The sequence below is a fragment of the Lipotes vexillifer genome, unplaced genomic scaffold (assembly GCF_000442215.2).
Source record: "Lipotes vexillifer unplaced genomic scaffold, Lipotes_vexillifer_v1.1 scaffold77, whole genome shotgun sequence".
NCBI classification, from domain to species: domain Eukaryota; kingdom Metazoa; phylum Chordata; class Mammalia; order Artiodactyla; family Lipotidae; genus Lipotes; species Lipotes vexillifer.
The window spans coordinates 910333-932395 of NW_006792456.1; the positions used below are offsets into that span (position 1 = coordinate 910333).

Below are 22063 nucleotides of genomic sequence, written 5' to 3' on the forward strand. Positions count from 1 at the left end.
TAAATTTTACCTCTTTTCCTACTTCCTAATTATTATAGAATGCAGACATCAAAGGCACAAGTAGAAATTCCCCATTGGGAAAGACAGAGGAAAGTTAATCAAAGAACTGCCAACTTGGCACTAGGATCCAGCTTCCCTGTTTAAGCTGCTGAGCCACTGTGAAAGAATCAAATAGTCACTGAAGGCACCGTCTGCCACCCAGGGAGAGAGCCCTCACCAGACACCAGACCCTGCTATACCCTGATCAGGGATTCCAGTCTCCACAAATGTAATAGATTCCAGTTGTTTAAGCCACTCAGCCTATGGTATTTTGTTATGGTAGCCCAAACAGACTGAGATACAGGTTATGCTAAACAGATTTTGATGGTTAACTTCATATGTCAACTTGGCTAGGCTATGGCACCCAGCTGTTTGGTCAAACACTAGTCTAGATGTTTCTATGAAGGTATTTGTGAATGTGATTAATATTTACAATCAGTAGACCAGATTATCCTCCATAATGTGGATCCAATCAGTTGAAGGCCCTAAGAACAAAGAGTGTGGTTTCCCTAAAAAAAAGCAAGTCTGCCTCAAGACTGCAACATAGAAACTCTGCTGGCCTGCCCTACAGATTTTGGACTCAAAATAGCAACATCAACCTTTAACTAAATTTCTGGCCCGCTGGCCAGCCCTACAAACTTCAGACATGCCACCCCTCCCCGACTGTCCCTTAAAATAAATCTCTATTTCTCTCTTTCTGTGTGTGTGTGGGGCGAGGGCGGGGGGGACATATTTATATGTCTGTGTGTGTGTGTGTGTGGGACATATTTATATCTATTTCTCTCTTTCTGTGTGTGTGTGGCGGGGGGACAGCTCTTTGGTTCTGTTTTTCCCTTAAAACTCTGCCTAGTACACAAGTTTAGCAAAACAGTATAACACAAACATGGGATATATCAAACAATATACCAAATAATCATAACTAGGAGAGAGGGGGACAAGGAGAAAGAAAACAGCATATCTTTCCCAAGTTATCTACAAGGGTTGGCGGTAATTTACAGAGGTACAGGACAGTTAGTTTAGATTTAACTAACTTGGTTGATAAGTCTAAGTAAATAGAGTTAAATTAAACCTTTTAGCATTGTCTACTATGATCATGTTTACTTTAACCCATTTTGTGTTCTCCTTAGAGATAATAATGGCCTTAGAGATTAAAAAAATGGAGTTTTCTCATTTGCACCGTTTTCAATTCATTCATCTTTAATACTTGCCATCAGATATTCTGTCATATGCCTGACAAAAGATTTTTTCCCCACAATGAACAAACGTCAGATATCCTATCAACTCTTTTTTCTCTGGCGTCCTCTCTTGCAGTTACCTCCCAGTCATCCTACTTCTCACACCCAGCTCTGCTGTACAGCTGTCCTCCTGGGACTTCCCTTCTCCTTTCTCTTGTGTTGCACTGTCTTTTTTCTGGAACACATGTCCTCCTCTTTCTTGGTTTATTTATTCATTTTGTTGGAGTACACCTTTCAGTAACTTTCCAAGAAAGATTAGATGGAAGGTACATTTTAAAAACACTTTTATCCCTGAAAATATTGTTATTTTACTTCACAGATGTTTGATCATTTGAGTATGAAATATTAAGTTGAAGGTAACTCCCCCTCAATTTCAAAGGCATTGTTTTCTAGAACCCAGCTAGCGTTGTTATTGTAAAGTCTGACTCCAATTCTTTCCTGTTTCTCGTTGTAGAATCCTACAGTGGTTTTCTTTGGTCTAGGTTTTACCCCATGTACTAAAGCATTCAACGTACCTTTCAGAAATACATGTCTTTCTGAATTTTGATTTGTCCAAAAACACATGTCTTTCATTTTATTTATTTTGGGTTTTTTTTTTTATTGCTTCTATGTTAATTTCCTATCCTTTTTTGGTGAACTCTCTAGAACTCATACTGGATGTGAACCTCACAAATTGATCTACTTTACTTACCTCTCAACTCCTTTTTGCCATGTTTGCTTTTTACTTACTTTCTAGGGGAGTTATTTTCCAAATTGTCTTTTGAATTTATTTTGGCTAAGTAAGTTTTTATTTACAAAACCTCTGTGTATTCCTTAACTGTCCCTTTATCATAGTATACTGTTCTTAATTCATAAATAAAGTACCATCCCAAATCTCTTTAAGAATATTAAATAGTTATTTTGATATTTTCTTGTTTCTATTTTCTATACTTTTTTTTCTTTCAATTTGTTCATATCAGTGCTCTTTCCACGTTGCCTCTAATGCTTGTGATCTTTGCCTGCATATTCATATTTACAAGCAGAAGCTTGGAATATATGGGCTGGGCATGTTGCCTGGAGGCTTCCCTGAAGAGGAATGAGAGAGAAGACTTTTTTTCTTCTTTGTAGAGAGACTCTCAAATGTAAGGATCTGGAAATCTTTCCATCCAGGAGTCACTCTGTTTCTCAAGACACCAATTTTCTGCTCTCCTGCTTCAGGAGTACCTACTGTATAGATTTACTGAATCTCCTTGTTTTCAACCCTGTGATTTATCTTTGCCCTCTGCTGTATACATGATACCCCTGAGTACAGAGCTTCCCAGTTAACTTCTCAAAAGAAGAACCTCAGTTCTATGAAAGAGAGATGGGAGGCTGGTGAGAAGAGTATCACATGACCATGTTATGTAGAACGGGGCCAAGGATCCCAAACCTACCTCCTCCTTATGAGCCTTTTCCTGCTTTTAAAATTCAATTTTATTTCTACATATAGCAACAAACATGTCAATAAAAATTTAATAAAAATTTTAAATGAAACCATTTACAATAGAATCAAACAAAATCAAATATCTAGGAGGACATCTAACAAAATATGAACAAAACTTCTCTATGGAAAAACACAAAGAGAAAACGAACCCTGAGAAAAATTAAGGAAAGCTAAATAATTTGACTGATACACCTTTGATCATGGATCGGAAAGCTCAATAATAGTAAATATATCACTTTCCCCCAAACTGATGGACAGTTTTATTTCAATTCCCCAAGAAAGAAAGAAGCAGCTCCTAACATCTGGGTGCTTGTCAAGTCCTATCAGCTAGACTGGTGTTGCTACAAGCTGGCCTAGTCCTCACATACAGGCCTTAGTGTTCTCCTGATAAACATAAACAATTCCCCTGAACGTTAATAGTGAACAAGAACACCCAGTGCCCATGGTAGATCAAAACATTCTACTCTGTAATCAAGTCTGGAAAGAGACAGGACATGAATATTGTCCAAGCCGCAAAGTACCAAAGAGTCCCCTATCCTGGCAAAGATGAAATTGTTGCTTCTTTACCAATTATAGCTTTAGTCTCAGTCTAGTCTTGCCTCTTAGGTAAGATTTATTAAGATACCCAATAATAGAATTAGCTCCATTTTCTGACAGCGTCTGGATCCAGAGCAAGCACATACTTCCTTAAACGTCCCATAAAATCATGTAATACAACCCTAAATTCTGCAATAAATCTTTTTTAATACCGTCTAACTGAGATATCCTATGGTTCCCCGTGAGGTACATTCTCTCTCACTACAATGAGTAATAAATTCGACTTATTCAACTACAAGTATATTCCTGGTTTACTTTGGCTGGAGGACATTGCATTTGGTAATCCTATTCCAAAAGCTGAAACATTACTGTCTAATGTCAAAATTATTTGGGTGTTTTCTCGTTATAAATTCTTTGAATTTTTAGCATAATTCTACTGCTATTGGAGAATATATTATTAAATAACAAAATTCAAATGAGTAAATTTTAAAGATATTCTTAGCCTTATTCAATGATTCATGAATTAGGCAGCATGCCATCTACCAGATAAAAAGGACCTCTGAGGAGCTGTACAAAATGTAAGGTTTTTATAGGCAGAAGGGAGTGGGACAAGGAAGTTATACTAGCAGAAAGGGGATTGGCTGTGGCAAGGTCATTTTCCTTTAGGGTATGACAAGGGTCTACCGGGCAGACTACCTCAGTAGGGCTGATCAGGCAGCTCCTGACTGACTGGTCCAAAATTCCACTTCTGGGAAAGGTCTAAAGTGTAATTAAGTCAACTCTCGGTCTGGTAACATGGGGATTAGCATAAGTGACTCCACTTTGGGCCTGTTGTCTTGTTCTGACAGGCATTCTGGGCCTGTGGATTTCAATGGCTTCAATGTAATAAGAAATCTGTTCTCATTTTGGTAAACGTTCCATGTTCATTTGTGAAAAATGTATATAACCCTGTATATGAAGGAATATAATAAAGAATGCATATTCTTCAGTTGCACATTTTAATATCCTATCTATGTCAATGAGGCTAAGTTTATTAGTCATTTTGTTCAAATTTTTCATATCAACTGGATTTTTCTAACAGCTACCAGGACACTTATATTAATGCCGTGCACTTTTTTTTGTTTTGCATTGGTCCTTTTAGTTCAACCTTATGAACCTTCTAAACAACAGTACTTTGGCAGTTTTCAGACCTATCACTCTGCGACCATCTGTAGTTTCTACTACTTCTAAGACCCTTAGGTTCTATAAGATGAATCTACTTGCTTCTGGTCAGTGTGCCCCTTTGTAAGATGGGAGGTGGTAGCTTCCTCAGTTTTGCTAAGTTGGTTACCACTCCTCTTTCTGCTTCTGATCTTGCTAAACTTTATTAATGTCTACTATCCACTGATGCCCCCATCCCATTTTCTTTAGCTTTTGCACAGCCAAGGAAGCCATAAACAAGACGAAAAGATAACCCCCAGAATGGGAGAAAATATTCCTTAGCCTTGGGGATTAATATCATTTAATAACTTTACTAGTGTTTGGTAGTAGTTTGGGTGGAGAAGGTGAGAAGAGAAAAAAACAAGTGGTCAACTTGTCATATTAAATTGTGTCCAAAGCCCAGGACTGTCATATTAGCCTCACACACCCAGCCTGGCGAACATATTTAGAAATGAAACCCCACCGCACCCACTCCTCTTAGCTTCCAACCAGGTTCAGGCAGAAATTGGAAGAAGACCTGAAGGAAGTTCACAAATCTAAATGGTGCATAACTTGCACCTTTCCCTCCATGTCATCAGCGCCATCATTTGTCAAAGACAGCAGGGACCTGGCCAGGGATGGCCTGCCACTGATAGAAATAGCCCAGGTCTGGTATATTTTTGCCCCTGAGCACACTGTTTTTATGCTGTATCTGAAGCTTCCTGATCTGAGGCTTCTCACCCTCCCAGATAGAGGAAATGCCTGCCCTTGTCTCTGTGCCTCACCTCCCATCAGACACAGAGCTGTTCAGCAACAGAGACCCCCTAACTGGTCCAAACTTTGGGACAGAATAATGGACCAAGAGAAGTTTTTTCCAGGAGAAAAAACTGAAGGACTTACTATCACTTGCTCTTCTCTTTATAAGGCAACCCCCAGCATCTCTGCCCTGAACCTCACCTGCATACCTCTGACACCGGCTGTGTAGGGTCTGTGGACCCAAAGCAAATAGGCTGTATAAAATAGGGCAGAAAGAAGCTCTGGTTCAAATACAATGCCTCCCACTTCTAGTTAGCACTCTTGCCTTCTTGGTGTCTGAGTCCAGCCAGGCTAGCCAATGATACCTGTCTGCGCCCCTCCACTACAGCTTCGCTGTCTGGTCCAGTCCTGCGCTTGCCTTAGCACACGCAGAATCTACCAATTCTCCCACTGTGCTCTGTCCAACAGTCATTCACTCTTCAAATTATTCTTATCTTTACTGAAGACCAGTTCCTGATCAAAATGTACAGCTCCTCAAAAGTGACCCACATCTGACCCAAATCTGATTCTAGCCTCACAACTCCAGTTTAGTAAATCCTACAGAAGAGGTGATGTAATGCACTAGTAATGGATTACACATTGGAGCCAGATACACCTGGATTCAATTCCAGCCCTGCCCCTTAATAGCTGTGGGATTTTGAGTGAATTATTGCAACTCCTTAAGCCTATTTCCTCATCTGGAAAATGGAGATAATAAATCCTAATTCAAAGAGTTGTGAGGATTCAAAGAAATAATACAGCAATTATCAATTAGAGTACGTAAAACAGAACAAGCACTCCATCACATCGAAGCCGACTTGAACCAGTAATAAATCAGTAGTTTCCGCCGGTGGACTACTTAGACTGTCTGGGAAGTATCATATGGACCCTGCCTGCCTTGAGTTCCTAAATTAATCACCTTTATCTTTAGTGTTGATTTCGGAATGCTTCTAAATCCCTCGACCTCCAACTAAACACAACGCAAAGCCAATCTTTCGGAGCCATTACAATACGCAATGCACATTAAAATAGCAAAAAAAAAATTAAAAGGGAAGTTGTTAAAATTAATTTGAACTTGTAAAAATAAGTACAAAAATAAGTCCTCTCGGTTTAACAGTTCTTGATTTAAGTGGAAAATCAACTATGCTCATGGGTACACAGTAATTGACATAATATTGCAGATATCTACAAAGTATAGGTTACTTTTCATCCCAGGTGTTTAAATGGAAATGGTAGGATACTATTGCATTCAAAGCTTTTCTTGCTCTTTGGTATTTTATGATCACATTTACTTTGGAAATCTGAGTGGCAGTTAACATTCTACTCAATTACCCAGGACTCTTAAAATTCAGCCTTCAAAGATATCTAGTGAATTAATAGGAGAATAAATTTTTTTTTTTTTTTTTTTTTTTTTTTTTTTTTTTGCGGTACGCGGGCCTCTCAGTGTTGTGGCCTCTCCCGTTGTGGAGCACAGGCTCCGGACGCGCAGGCTCAGCGGCCATGGCTCACGGGCCCAGCCGCTCCGCGGCATGTGGGATCCTCCCAGACCAGGGCACGAACCCGTGTCCCCTGCATCGGCAGGCGGACTCTCAACCACTGCGCCACCAGGGAAGCCCGAGAATAAACTATTTTTAAGGTATTGTTCTTTGCTATCAAATTATGACATTATATGAATACTACTTATAAAAACAGTGCTAATTCCTCCACAATTCTTGAAATTGTCAATTTCCAATCACTAAGAAATCAAACCTTTCTGTATTCTACCACTAATTAATGCAATGGAAAGGGGCAAATTAGCCAGTCCCAACAGACACAAACACATGTATACATTCACCCACCAAGATCTTAATTCCTGCAGTGGAATGAAAACAGGTGGGGTATACTTGACAGACTATTTCTGCACAAAATGAATCTGACACTCACTTAGCCTGACAATGCCATTACTGGGAGAAATCATTTAGCAGACGAGACTCCTAACAGCAGTCCAACTGACAGATATGCATACCCCATGTTGAGAATAAAATAAAAATCACCAGCAAAGCTAATGTGGAAGGAAAAATCTGTAGTGCTGTTTCTGGTAATGGATCATCTGAGATAACCCAAGGGAATGATGGGTGTTAACTCCATCTTATCCTCACTTTAAAAAAAAGAAAAAAAAAATATATATATATATATATCTCACTTAAAAAAAAAAGGCTTTCTTTCTTGGTACTTTTTTAGTGGGGTGGTGCTAATGGGAGGAGTAAGACAGCATCAATTAAATACTAGGAGATTTTCAATCACACGCTTAAATTATGAGGACTGAATGTGACCCTGGGGATTGGTGTTGCTGGTGAGGCAAAGTGCCATACTCTTCCTCTGGGGAGCACTCTTGGTGATGGATCTGATGAATCATCAATACATATTAGCAAAGGCAAATTTACTGTGACGATAATGAAGCTTAAGCTTTAGGACTCTCACTCACATAGGCCTCTTCCAAGGACTTGGGAGGAGCCCTAGCAATGTGTTCATAACAGACTTAGGTTTTTGTCAGTTCTGCAAAAGTGAGATCTGTTACCACTACCACTGAGATTGCTTCCTTCTACTCCAATTTTTCCTCCTTCACACACCCTGTCAAACACCAACACCCTGACAGGTGGTGTGGTAACATCTATGGGCATGTTGGGATCCAGATAAGGAGAAACTGAGTTGCGAGTACATTTAGCTGGGATTTAGGAGGATCCATTTATGTGCTTCCGTGTGAGGTAAGTTATTACTAGGGGTCCTGGTGGAAAAATGGCTTCCGGGTACACTCCTGCCATACACGGTCCCAGTTCTCCCTGCGTCATGACCCAAAGGTGCAGCGCCAGGGATTGCAAAGTAAATGTGGCCTACATTGCCCAGCACCAAAAATAAATGGGGTGTGGAAGGAGGAAACAAAGCTTAAAATTAAGTGTTCAGAGCCAGAAATCAGTCTACGGAAAAGTCTTCCGAATCTTAGAAAAAGAGACCTTCCGTGAAAGAAACTTGAGCTTCCCAAATTCGACAGCTGTGCTAGAAGATATATGACATTGCTAATAAAATCTACAATGTTTCTAAACTAACAATAAAAAACAAAGTCCAATCAACCCTGATAAAGGGGAGACAATTATCTAAGCTCTCCGTAGAAAATAATACAAAAATCATTATTGTATGAAGCGATCAAAGACCATACAGCCAAAAATGTTTTTCGAAAATCAGACAACAGGCAATCAAAATATTACAAAATTTTTCTGGATATTATATGATAATGGTGGTATTTGTCTTTTTTTTTTTTAATTTGTAATTTGCTGTGATTTCTTTTCTCATTCTAAATAGTTCATTTGTACTCAATCTGCTGTTCTTCCTTTAAGAGGTCCTCCAAAATTTTGTGTTTCAGGTCCCATAAAACCTGGATCTGCCTCAGCATGGTAGATCCTGTTTTCAACATTCCATAGGATAACTGAATATCATTCCTGATATATATGTGAAAACCCCCAAAACTTCGAAATTTGACTTCACGTTAACCTGAAGAGCTCATGTAAATCTTCCAAAAAATAATGAATACATGAACCCGACTTGTATGAAAAGCATAACTGGATCTAACATTTCCTTTAATTTGTATATAAAGCTTCAAGGGCACCATTTAACCATCATACAGAAGAGTCAGCGTATAAAGTCTATGAGATTTATCCTTGAAATTTATTTTTAGGAAAAATCACTGACATAAGACTTCTGAGCCTACCAAACTTCACACCAAACAGCACTGGCTCTAATACCACCACTATTTAGCCTGTTTCTCTAAATTATGTTCGAGGAGAAAGTCCAGATATTTCTAAATCCTGATAGTTCGATTTTTGGCTAATTAAGTTTATTGTAAGTGTAATTCTGGGGGGGGGAGTTCAAAATAGTCCTTAATTACACTGAATCCCACTCCCTAGTGTTTCCAGTGAAATATGAGTCTACTTGATTGTCTTGTGAGGTTAGCCGTGTAAGACGCAGCCAGTTTTATGTCCCATGAGGTCTGTGAGCGCTCAGTAAACCTACCCCAAAGGCCCCCAGGCTCTCCCTGGGTGCCAGCACACCCGAGCCATAGTGACGTCTCACATCCGTTCCCTCTGGTCCCAGTCAGAGTGAAGATGAGGGTCTGTGCACTGGGATGAATACACCAATTGCCTTTTTGAGGAAGAATCAAAAATCACATGGGTCAAAATATCGTTCAAATTATGTAGGTGTGCACCATATGTAAAAAGACCATAAGCATTTGAAACACTATCATTCCTAAGAGGTTTAATCCACCTTTTCAAAGATCTGCGTTTTCTGTTTAAAAAAAAAAGAGCAGAAATAGTAGTTGTGGTTGTTAAAGAGGTCTGCCCAGGGAGCTGGCTGCTTGAATCCTATTCTGTAGCCTTGGCTGGGGACGGTGCGAACTGGCAGGAAAATGGGTCTGGGGGGTGGAAGAGGAGGAGTTCATCTCTATATTTAGGGTCGGTGAAAACTGTTCCATTTTAGATCAGCTTCTACTTCGCAGTTGGAAATACCACCAACCAAGCCCATGAACATATTTCATTGTCCATAATTACACATTACACTATCTCTACATTGTATATTTTTAAAAAGAGCTAAGGCTGTCTTCATGTGTGCAAGCACACCGAGAGCCACAAACAGAAAAATCTTCCAAGATCTTGTTCTCAGATACTCACTTTTTATTTAAAGCAAACCATACTCCACCCCATTTAATGTAAATGGGCTTTATCCTATTTTTCATCTAACAGTAGAGAAGCCTTAACTAACTGCTAATGTATCTTAAACATCCTCATTTGGACAACTTGCTAATAGTCCTTCTTAAAGAAGAGGATGTAACTAAGGGTCGGGGCTATAAGTGGTGACAACAGCAACCACAGTGAGGCAGAGGGACAGAGAAACGTGAACAACAACAGGATTCAGGAAGCTGCTGAGCCCAGGAAGACCCTCAGTGAAAATGTTAAGTCATGAACCCTAAATTATAAATTTCAAGGCTTTCTTCAATTCATTTCATATACATTACGGTTAATCTTCTTTGGTAGCTGTGTTAGTAGAACTGTTCTCACAGAAGGGATTACTCTAGGAAGTTGATTCAAGTATAGGCAACTTTGACACTGCTGGCAAAGTGGCATCACAAGGCCAGCTTTTCTTTCTAGAGCTTGTCCTTTCCTTCCAATACCTCTTCTTTTCTCCCTTTCCCTCTTCCTACTCCTTGAGTAAGACTTGGGCGTGCCAGCAGCACTCATAAGCAATGCCCCCCCCAACCCCCGCTGCCCCAACTGGCATTCTGGCTGATTAAGCTCACATAGTGGTATGCACTACGAAGAAAAATAAAGGAAGGTAAGGGACAGAAACAACACCGGGATGAGGAAGCCACTGTGTCATAGGCAAGTCCAGGAAGGCCTGTTTGAAGAGGTGACATTTTACCAGAGATCTAAACAAGGGCCTAAATCATGCAAAACACCTAAAGGCAAAAGGCAGAGGGAATAGTACATGCAAAGGTCCTGAGGCAAGAGCATACTGGGTGTGACTGAAGAGCAAGAATGCAAGGATGGCCTGGAGGGAAGTAAGTGAGGTGAAGTGGGTTGGGAGGTGAGATCAGAGCAAAAGCGGGGCCAGATCACAGAGGGGCTGCCTTTTGGTTCTTTAAGGACTGCTTTCAGACTGTAAGAAGGGAAGCAATTAGGAGAGTTGCAAACAGAAAAGTGATATAATGGCAGGCTCACTCTGGCTTCTGTGCGAAGAATAGACAGTGGGGAGCAAGGGTACATGCAGGGAGACCAGTTAGGAAGCTACTGCAATACTCCAGGAGATAAATCATGGTGGCTCAGACCAGGGTGCTATTAGGATAGGCAGGGAAAGTGGATGGATTCTGGGTATGTTTTGAAAACAGAGCTGATAAGATTTGCTGGTAGTTTGGATATGAAATTTCAGAGGAAGATAGGATGTGAAAGTCAAAGGTGACTCGTGGGTTCCTGGTCTGAGAAACAGAATAAATAGTGTTGCTTTCTATGAAGATGGGTCAGGCAGCCCAAGGGGCGGGTTCTGGGGAGATGAGGATATCAGAACTTTGGTTCTGGACAAGTTTGAAAACCTACTGTATATTCAAGAAGAAATATCAAATAGGCAGTTAGATACAGGAACCTGGAATTCCGGAAGAGAGGTTCAAGCTGTAGATAAAATTTGAAAGTTGAAAGCACAGAAATGATCTGAAGACTGTATGAGTGACACGAGATGGGATGAAATCATCTACGGAATGAGGGGAAATGCAAAAGGGAAGAGGCTAAAGTACTGAAACTCAGGGCAGTCCAGTGTTTCAGTTTGTAAACTGGGGGAGATGAAAAGAAATCAGGAAAAAGGGGCTGAGAAGGAGTCCCTCATAAATCATCCTGTGTGCCCCACTGTAAAAGGAGAATGAACCAGTTCACATTTCCCAAAGCCACGCTCTCCACTGCAGGAAGAAGGCTGCTAAGGTGTCTACACCATCCTACTCATCTCTCGCCAACACACATTCCTCCCATACATACAGACATAAACTCTCCCTCTCACACTCGCAAGAACACACACTCACACACCTTCACATCCAGGATGCTCATCCATGGGACCACCCAATATACAGCTCGAGCGCAAACTTAGGAACGCACTTGGGATTTTCCCAGCCAGGGCTCCATGGAGCCAGGAACTACCTTGGAACATCACTCTACTCACCTGAGAAGGCAGGCGTAGAGGGAGAAGGGATCGGGAACTCTGTGAATTTCAAGGTTGTGTCCTGATTCAATTACATAGAATATTCTCCCAAAGGAAACAAAACCCCAAGAGTAAATTATTCTGCTTGTCTCCAAACATTCATTCAAGTATTAAAGAAGAATTTCCTACTAAAACTTACAGAGACTAACACTATCTAGACGCTCTCTGAGTGTGCAAGGCAGTGAAGACAAAGAGCCCCGGGTCATCAACTCCCCTCACGCGCCAGGACTAAGCAATCCCAAGGCTGCTGGGCTCTCTATGGAAACTCTGTGCCTCTGGATTATGCTGCATTTCTACAAAATGTCATAGTGCCCAGCAAAGGTCAAGTCTTACACACTCTAATTAAGTACTTTCACTTGCTTTGTGCTGCTTACAGTATCTCTAGGGCTATTCTGAACTAAGTATTCATTTGGTCTCTGCTGGGCTCTTTGTTAATCAACGCTTTAAGTGGTCTTGAAAAAAAATGTTCTCTGAGGCATCTCTTATTTTCCAAGCATTATAATTGAAGCTCTAGTTATACTTTGCCAAAGTAATGGAATGATCTAGTCAGGGGAGAAGTGGGCAAACCAAATGCCCCATTTAGAGACATGTGGCCGAGTCCTTAAATTTTCTATTTGTAAGCTGTTGTGCTGGCATCATATGGACATTCTCTGTGCCATGGATCTTGCCTGTGATGACTCTACTGGAAAGTGGAATACTGAGAAGCAAGAGACAGCAATGCCCTGCCTTAATCCTACTTTGAACACAAGGTCTGAATCTGCTGCAGTCTCTCACAAATCTCACACGTCTCTTTGCCACTGGGTACCAGATACCACAGAGAATTTAATGAACCCTTAACAATGTGTGGATTGTTTATTGATGGCCACTATTGGGGATGAGCATCTCCTAGGGAGGTGAAGACAACCCTTGATTACCTGGGGGTATTTGAATTACACCAGTTTATCCAACAGCACCTAATTGCCCGATCCTGGGCTTTGCACGCAGAAAAACCCTTAGAAACTAAGGAAATCTGGGTGAAAGCCAATTTTGTACTGGACTGAGAGAGGCATTTCTAGCAATTAGTTACAGAAAAAAGTGAAGCAAATCTTTATGAGCAAAGCCTGTCATTCGGCTTGAAATAAATCCTCAGAATATCCGACACACTCCTGTTCATACCAAATTCTTTGAAAAATCCAAAACCAATGTATTAAGTTAGTCCTGAATAACCCACCCTTCACTTATCCAAACCACAATCAAGACTTAAGTAAAAAAGACTGAAATCTTGCCATTTGCGACAACATGGATGGACCTTGAGGGTATTATGCTAAGTGACATAAGACGGAGAAAGACAAAACACTGTATGATCTAACTTATATGTGAAATATTAAAAAACAAACAGACCCCAAGTTCCTAGATACAGACAACAGATCAGTGGTTGCCAGAGGCTGGGGTTGGGGAGCAGGTGAAATCGGTAAAGGGGATCCAAAGATACAAACTTCCGCCTACAAAATAAGTCATGGGGATGTAATGTAGAGCATGGCACTATAGTTAGTTAATAACACTTTGTTCCATATTTGAAAGTTGCTAAGAGAGTAGATCTTGAAATTTCTCATCACAAGAAAAATATTTTGTAACTACATATAGTGACACTAGACTCGTGCTGATCACTTAGCAATATATACAAATACTGAATCATCACGCTGTACACCTGAAACTAAGTAATACTGTATATTAATTATACCTCAGTGGTAAAAAATTAAAAGTGGAAAAAAGATTTTTTCAAAAATCTTAAACAGAAATATTAAAACTAAAGTTATTGTGACTTTAGGCATATGTCATAACAGTAAATTCGCTACAAATCAGTGAAGTTAAACAACGAAAAGAAGACTAAAAGAGTTCAGTTTAACATGTAAGAGGGGTGGGTAATTGAACAGCTATAGGAGACTAGCCCATACCTTCGCTGACCCTCTCAAATTTCCTCTACAATCCTATTCCTGGCATGGAAATCTCACCGTTAGAGTAAAACTGGGTTCATGCAGTTGTCTCTACTTAGCTTCAAAATACTCCAAAATCCTATAACACAGTATATGGCAGATGTTCATTGAGTATATCCTGAGTGAGTGTACGGTTAATTACTTTCATTAGCTCTTTCCTAGTTGCCAGGAAAGTAGATGCCAGAGTAGCTAGGACAGTAGATGCTAAGAAGGGGTTAAGGGTGAAGGGTCAGCATGTGACTTGGGTTGAATCTCTGGGCAACTGAAAGCTACAGTACATGAGTCAAGGGCACCGTTAAAGGGTATATGAAGACTGCTCCAAAAATTCATTTCACCTACAACACAAATTTGCCCCAAGTCATTAGCACTGTTTCTACTTTTCAAACAGCAAATTTATAGCTCGCTTATCCTCATTTCACCAGATGGGAAGTCCTTGGGAACTGGGGCCAGGTCATACACCATACCTTATATATATTTGATGCTCACTCAGTAAACGTTGGCTAAAAGGGACTAACTAAAATGAGGCACAGACTGTGTGAATACAACCAAAGTGATCCCACTGGGCTGTAATGAATGCATGTAGAATTTCAGACTGGCTTAAATGTGATCAATCTTAGCATATGAATTTGGTTAAGTGATATATGAAGGTTCAGAATGGCAGCAGGGCTCTGCCTGAGTCACTTTGGATGCAGGAGGACGTGCACACAGCATCCATAAAGGAAGGAAAGGGGATGGAACACCCGAGCTTATAAACTACCAATCTTGCTGCCCTATTTCCCTCTGCAAGGCTCAGGGTTTCAGTTCTAGCCCAAGAATAGCACCGTATGTTTATACAGCCCTGTGGTTTTCAAAGTGCTACCGCAGGTTTCCTCACAATCTCCCTGATGGAGGAGGTTTCATTATCCTCATTTAAGAGATGAGAAAACTGCATTCCCAAGAGGCTTTGCAAATTTCCCTAGATCACTCAAGGACAGGACTGATCTAAGATGCAAGCCCAGGGTACTGATTCATGACTATTCAGGGCTGTGTCAACTTCATCCCTAAAGCAGATTTTTTTTTTAAGAGATGAAAACAAAAAACTAAATTGTATAAGATGGTTTTGTAACAACAAGGTGCATTTTAAAATTTTTGTTACTTTTTTTTTTTTTGCAAAGCTCTATGAGAAACAGATCTAATAATCAAAGGCTAAATGCCCTGGAACAGTACGGAGACTATTCAGGCTAAATAAGATATTTAGCCAACGAATTCAATCACTAGGAATGTGTTTTTAAAATGACACTGTTTTATACGTCAGATCGACCTTTTCCTTATACTACAGTAATTACCTGCCAGGTACGGTAAATATATTTACTTCCAGAGCCAGTAGACTTTATCCTAATTCCAGGCAACCTAACCCCCAAAAGACGCTTCCTGACAGCAGCAACTAGTGAAGAGATTACCCAGGTCATGAATGCAACACGATTACTAACACAGCTGTGTCCTGCTCATTACTAAACTACAGAACCATGGCACATTGCTACTCCTGCTGGCAGATAAGTAGCCATGACATGAGAGCAGCTCAAGAAAAATTGGACAAATGTATCGAGTTCATGTAAGCCCAGGTTTGAATAAACACGTTCCACTAAAGTTTTATTTCAAGCATGACTTCTCCCATTATGGGCAGTGGCAAACATCTTCTTGAAAGCACTGATGAAAGATTCTTGTGATTCTTCGTCAGAATCTACCTTTATTTATTTTTTTGAACCACTTCCCCTAGCCTGATTCAAGCTGAAATCACTAGGAAAGCCAAGCTCCAGAAAATCTCTTCTCCAGCAGAAGGCCAAACGGCGTTCTGGGAAGAGCAAGTTGTTACTGATTATCTTCTGTCTGTTGCCCTGTCCATTTTTTTCATTTTTATTTGTTTGGGGTTCCATACTATCTTTCTCGACTTCAAGATGCATGCTGATTTTCACATTGGTATTTCTCTGCTCACCATCAGTCTTCCTGTTCTCTGACCCTCTGGTTCCCTTTACATCCTACTCTTCTTGTCTTAAATGCTAGTTTGGTTGCTAACCCACCACCTTCAATTTTCCCAACTCAATATGAACATTTGAGCAGGTTTGGCCAAGGGAGTACTGAGGTCTCCATAGCATAGATTTGTGAGGAAGCAGGTCTACTGGGGTTGGTGGAGATGATCCAGCTATCAGACCGTCCCCCAAGATGAGTCATGGGACTTCAGCATTCAGTGTCCAAAGAGACAAGGAGAAATCAGATCTGACCTGGGCCGTCAGCAGTATATCTGAAGAAGCCCCATATGGCAAAAAGGATAAAGGAGCTTCGTGGTTTTCAGTCCATTAAAGGCAGAACTTCAGCCAACAGCTAGGTCTCTAGTACCTGGAGAATAGGCTCCAGGAAGACGTAGGAAGGTGACAGAGGGCCAGCCATGCAGGTAGAGCTCTGGGCGATCCCAAACTCAGAGAGGAACACTAGGCAGAAGTAGAGGCAGATGCCCAGACTGCAAATGCCAAGGGGATCAAGGGAAGGCTACAAGTCCGTGGATACCCAAAGGCCAGGATCTACCACATCCATATCAGACATGGGAGTACAGAAGCAGAACTAAATCCACCTCCACCCACCAGCAGACCGGAAGCTCCCAGTATGCACATACCCTGTCCTGCTCAAGGTGGTCAGGGATTGGATGGGCCTGAACTAGAAGTGGGAGGCCTGGGAGGCAAGGGCCAGGAAGTGGAGCTGGGGACAACAGGGCCAACTGGCTCTATAGCCATAGCTTTCTCTCATGTCGCCTTTGTTCTCTACCATCACATGACATTAATTCTGATATGCCAGCCTATAGGAGTATGGAGGAAAAAAGCAATCAGTGCCTATGATCCTGTCTATAAAAAATGAGCCACAGCCAAAAACAGCATCAGTGTACCCCCATGCTCATTGCAGCACTATTTACAATAGCTAAGACATGGAAGCAACCTAAATGTCCATCGACAGATGAACAGATAAAGACAACGTGAGGTGTGTTTATGTACACGTACACACACACACACACAATGGAATATTAGCCATAAAAAACAATGAAATAATGCTATTTGCAGCAACATGGATGCACCTAGAGGTTAAATTACTAACTGAAGTAAGCCAGAGAAAGACAAATATCATATGATATTGCTTACATGTGGAATCTAAAAAAAAAAAAAAAAAAAAAAAAAACATGAACTTACTTACAAAACAGAAATAGACCCACAGACACAGAAAACAAACTTGTGGTTATCAAAGGGGAAAGGTAGGGGACACATAAATTAGGAGTTTGGGATGAACATATACATACTGCTATGTATAAAACAGATAATCAGCAAGGACCTACTCTATAGCACAGGGAACTATACTCAGTATTTTGTAATAACCTATAATGGAAAAGAATCTGAAAAATAATATATTTCAGGTTCTGCTTCTTTGTTATCAATGCACGAATCATTATGCTTGTAAATAATTATAAATTTCTTTTAAAAAAAGAAACAAAAACTAAAACAATGTCAATAATGACATTATTGACTACCCCCGGCTCCCAGGTCCCTATTCACCAACTTCCCTGCTCTGTTAATCCTCAGTACTAGGTAACCTCACTGGGTAAGCCCAGCACTGCCCTCAGTTGAAGGAAAAAGCTATAACCTAGGTCACTATAACTATATGGCATTCCACCTCACTTGGCCCTCAAGGTTGCCTAATCCTTATTTTATTCATCTCACATTGACCCTGAATCACCCAACCTTCAGCAATTATTCTGAACTTTCTCAAAGGCCTCAGCTCTACATCTTACCCACCCATTTACTCTCACAGAGGACTTTATTTCACGTTTTAGAGAAGACTAAAGAAATCCAACTTAACGTGCTCCAAACTTCCTTCCAGATGTTTCAAAATCACTCTATTTACCTTCTCCCTCATACCTCAGGAAGAAATGCCCCCTCTTCTTGCCAAGCCAAACCCAGACCCAATCTCTTCCCCTCTTGACTTTGCAAAGACGCAACTTGATCAGTTCTTTTCTCTCATAATTCAACCTCATTTTTCTACTGACTCCATCCTTGTCACAATCATATTCAGGTCTCTCCTGTCCTAAGTCTCATTTTCCCTTTTAAACAACAACCTTGTTCTACCAAAACTCTAGATGGAAGAGTCTATGCCAGGACGCCAAACAGCATCATCCCACGGCTACCTTTGTTTGGCACAATTCTCTGCGGAGACGGACTCAAGCCAAGGCCAGGCCACGGCTGATGGTGGAGTACGATGGGGAAGGGGAGCAGTGCTCAACACACTGGCTGTGTCTTCCTAACACCCACTCGGCCCTGAATTTCTTGCATCCTGGCTTTCAGTGAGATCCTAATGGATAAATCCACAGACATTTTTTCATCCTTCGCTTTTCTTGGTACCCTCCTTCTGCAAACTTTCTTCCACTGGCTTCAACCTCTTTCTCCCTCCCTGGCGGTTCCTCCCCATCTCCTCCCACAGCCACGCTTGCCCCCTCACTTCTCAACTGCAGAGGTGCTCCTAGACCCCGCTCTCTACTTTCTTCTACATCCTCACACTCCCTCCTCAGAAGCTGATTTACTCCTTCAATGCCATGTCCGTGGCTCCCAAGTTGACATCTCAAGGAAGAACATCTCTGATAAATTCTAACATGTCTATGATTTAAGTAGAAATTCAAACTTGTCGCATTAGCTGATCCCAAATAAAAAACAGCCCTTCCTCCTGACTTACCTACTTCTGTTGATGAAAAGGATGTCAACATCTTATCACCACCTTCAATCCCTGTTTCTTCCCCACCATCAGTAGCTAATGCACAAAAATTTGACATCGGTAGCATTTTTGTTTCTCCTCCTTATGTCAATTCAAAGAGCAACTATCCTTTAGACCTTTGTGATTTCTCATTTAGACCATCAGAATAACCTCCAAACTCTTTTCTCTGCCTCTAACCCACCTTATACATACCTGAATACACACCTGGTTAAACTTCTTAAATATGTTTTATCCCACTCCTCAACTCAAAAAACTTAACTCCTCGTTGTGGCATCTAAGAGCCTCCAAATTAGGCCCAAACCTACCTCCTCCCAGATGTTTTCTTTTCTGTGACTTCTCTACCCCTGCCCCTTGCTTCTGCCGGACGGAGTGACTGCATACCCCTCACCTCTTCCCACCTCATGCTTCACTCCCATTGCCAGCTGCCGTTCACTGTAACTTCACCCCATCTCCCCCTTTCACTAACCCACCATAATTTGGGTTCACCTTGTAACTCAGGGTTTACTTTAAATACTATCTCCTTCATAAAAACTTTCCTGATCCCCTGACTGAAGACATTACCTTCCCTTTTTGAACTTCTATGGTACTCTGGGCCTCATTTGCGTCACCCATTACACTCTGGGTTGCATTAAGATTATTTATGCCTTGTCACTACCTCCAATACACATAGGTGATAATATGATACTATAAAGTTCTCTGAAGTCAAGAATTGAGTCTTATTTAAGTTTTTGCTTCCAGAATGTACATACCACAAGACTTTGCTCACAGAGGGTACTTGTTAAATGTTTTACAAATGAAAAGTAAACTGAGGGGGCTTCTCAGGTGGCACAGTGGTTGAGAGTCCGCCTGCCGATGCAGGGGACGCGGGTTCGTGCCCCGGTCCGGGAAGATCCCACGTGCCGCGGAGCGGCTGGGCCCGTGAGCCATGGCCGCTGAGCCTGCGCGTCCGGAGCCTGTGCTCCGTAACGGGAGAGGCCACAGCAGTGAGAGGCCCGCGTACCGCAAAAAAAAAAAAAGTAAACTGAGGTCTATAATATGGTAACTTCTAAGGTCATGTATTTTACATTCATGGCATTGGAAGGGTGGTACTCTGTGGACTTAGGTCAATGCTCCCCATATGAGTGAACTCTCTCCTTTTCCTTCTCAAATATTTTGACAAGCTGAATCTGTTTGAAGTTACTACCAGTTATTTTTAAAACTCTCAAGCACAAAATGAAAAATAAATGGCATTCATCCAGCAACACTTTACAACTGGTGCCTGGTTTTTTGTTTTTGTTTCGTTTTTAATACCTTCTCAGGTGAGTCTGCAGGACTGTTCACTCTCTTCCCAACTTCTCAAGTCACAGGGAGCTTGCCAAATGCACGTGGCAGTCATTCACACAGCTTAGGCACTGGGCCAGGAGGTCTATATTTATCTGGCTGGGCAAGAAAGTCTAATCCAGACAATACCTGAGTCACCTGTGTGGCTCTTAAATTAGGATAAAAATGGCTTGCCCTACTTTGAAATTTTAAAGTGAACACTGAAGGCCTAATCTTCTAAAAAAAAAAAATATCTGACTTAATACTGCAAATGAATTCTGATGGGTATAATTCATTCCCTCCTCATGCATGAGTTATTTTAGTCAACCACTTTACAATTAAATTTTCTTTAGGCAATTCACAGCTAGGCTGACTGACAGGTTTTAAAGTGATAACACTGATCAATAGGCCACCAAGGACATGTTGCGCCCACTTAATAAATAGTAATAATAAGGTGCCTGACACCTGAAAGACAGTGTCATTAATTAATTCTCATACACAGTCCTACAAGGTACCTTGACTCTGCTTAAAAAGATCTGTAGTCCATTACGGCCAGAAGATTGGTTTTATGTTCCCAGAAACAAACAAACAAACCAAAAAAACAACACAATAATAAATGTACAATTATTCAAAATGCAACACTTACTATTATTTTTAATTTCCCAATAATAGCCCTTTCACAGAGTCCTCAGTATTTCAGCCTGTAATCAAGGTACTTTGGAATTCTGATCTTTGTGAGCTAACTTGAATACTCACCATGCAATTTACTGTAGTTTTCAGGATCATGAACAGGAAACCTCTAAGGACCTTGAATTCTACATAGGCTGTGGGGTACCTCTTCTCATCTCTCCTATCAACCCTCTCATCCATCGTCTCACATGTTTCTCGTATTTTCAAACTCTCACCCCATTGACTGTTCTTGTCTCTAAGAAAGAAATGCCCCTCCTTATTACTGAGGCTAACTCTGTACTGTCTGCTCTGGTCTCCTGTAAATCCTATTCTTCCTGTGTTTTCATTTTCTCTTTCTCTACGTAATCTCTATGCTGTGCCTATCATCATGTCCAGAATTTACTCCCTCCCGGCAAAAAATCCTTGACCCATGACTTTAATAACGGCCCATGGTTCCAACATTTCTTCCTCCTTCCAAGCAGATCATCAACAACCTTCTCAATTCCCTGGACCCGATGACTGGTCTCGTTTTCCCCTGTTCTTCAATGTCTACAGCATTTGACAGTGCTGGTTGCTCCTTCCTTCTGAAAGTTCCCTTACCGGCTACCATAACTCCGTGTGCTATTCTCCTGGTACCAGCTGCAGGGAAATGCTCTCCAGGACAGTTCTTACCACCTTCATTCTCTCCTTTAGTTTCACCGATCGCTCCCTATTTGTACTTCTCTCAAAATGCCCTCTCCACCCTCTCCCACCCGCACCGCGCTCCTGCAAGGTCTAGCCCTGCACTCCCAACTGCCTGTGGGCAGCTTCTCCTTATCTAATATGCCAGACTAAACATGACCCCAGCCAGACTTCCCCCTTTCCCCCCAGAAGCCTCTATCTCTGCCTTAACCTTACGAATTATACTTTAACTCTACATTCATCCAGGAGCTAAAGGTCACTCCTCCTCCCTGACTCCTTCCGCTCCTTTACCACCCACATTTTATTAGCCACCGAATCCCTCTGAGACATCATTTTCATCGTCATTGATATGCTTTCCTCCTCTGACGTATGCATAATCATTACTTCAGTAAATGTCATCTGTATCTCCCAGCCCCTAGCAGCTAGTTGGGGTCAAGCGATCAGTCTGGTTAATGGGCGGTGAGCAGAAGTAGGATAATTCTGGATGGGAATAAAGAAAAGCAAGGCATGGGAACTCCGTGTGTTCTCTTCTCATTCCTCAGCAACCAGCAATGCTCTAGAAGAGGAAGCCTCCATCAGCTGGGGTCCCCCAGTACCTAGGAAGAACAGAGTCTCCTCACCAAGGTACATCATTCAGGTAGGGA

General features: G+C 41.3%; 1 protein-coding gene across 1 annotated transcript in view; it reads right to left on the reverse strand.

Annotated features, from left to right (window-relative positions):
* Nucleotides 1-22063, reverse strand: part of CCDC85A (coiled-coil domain containing 85A) — a 209977-nt gene that overhangs the window by 111087 nt on the left and 76827 nt on the right. The window lies entirely within an intron of this gene.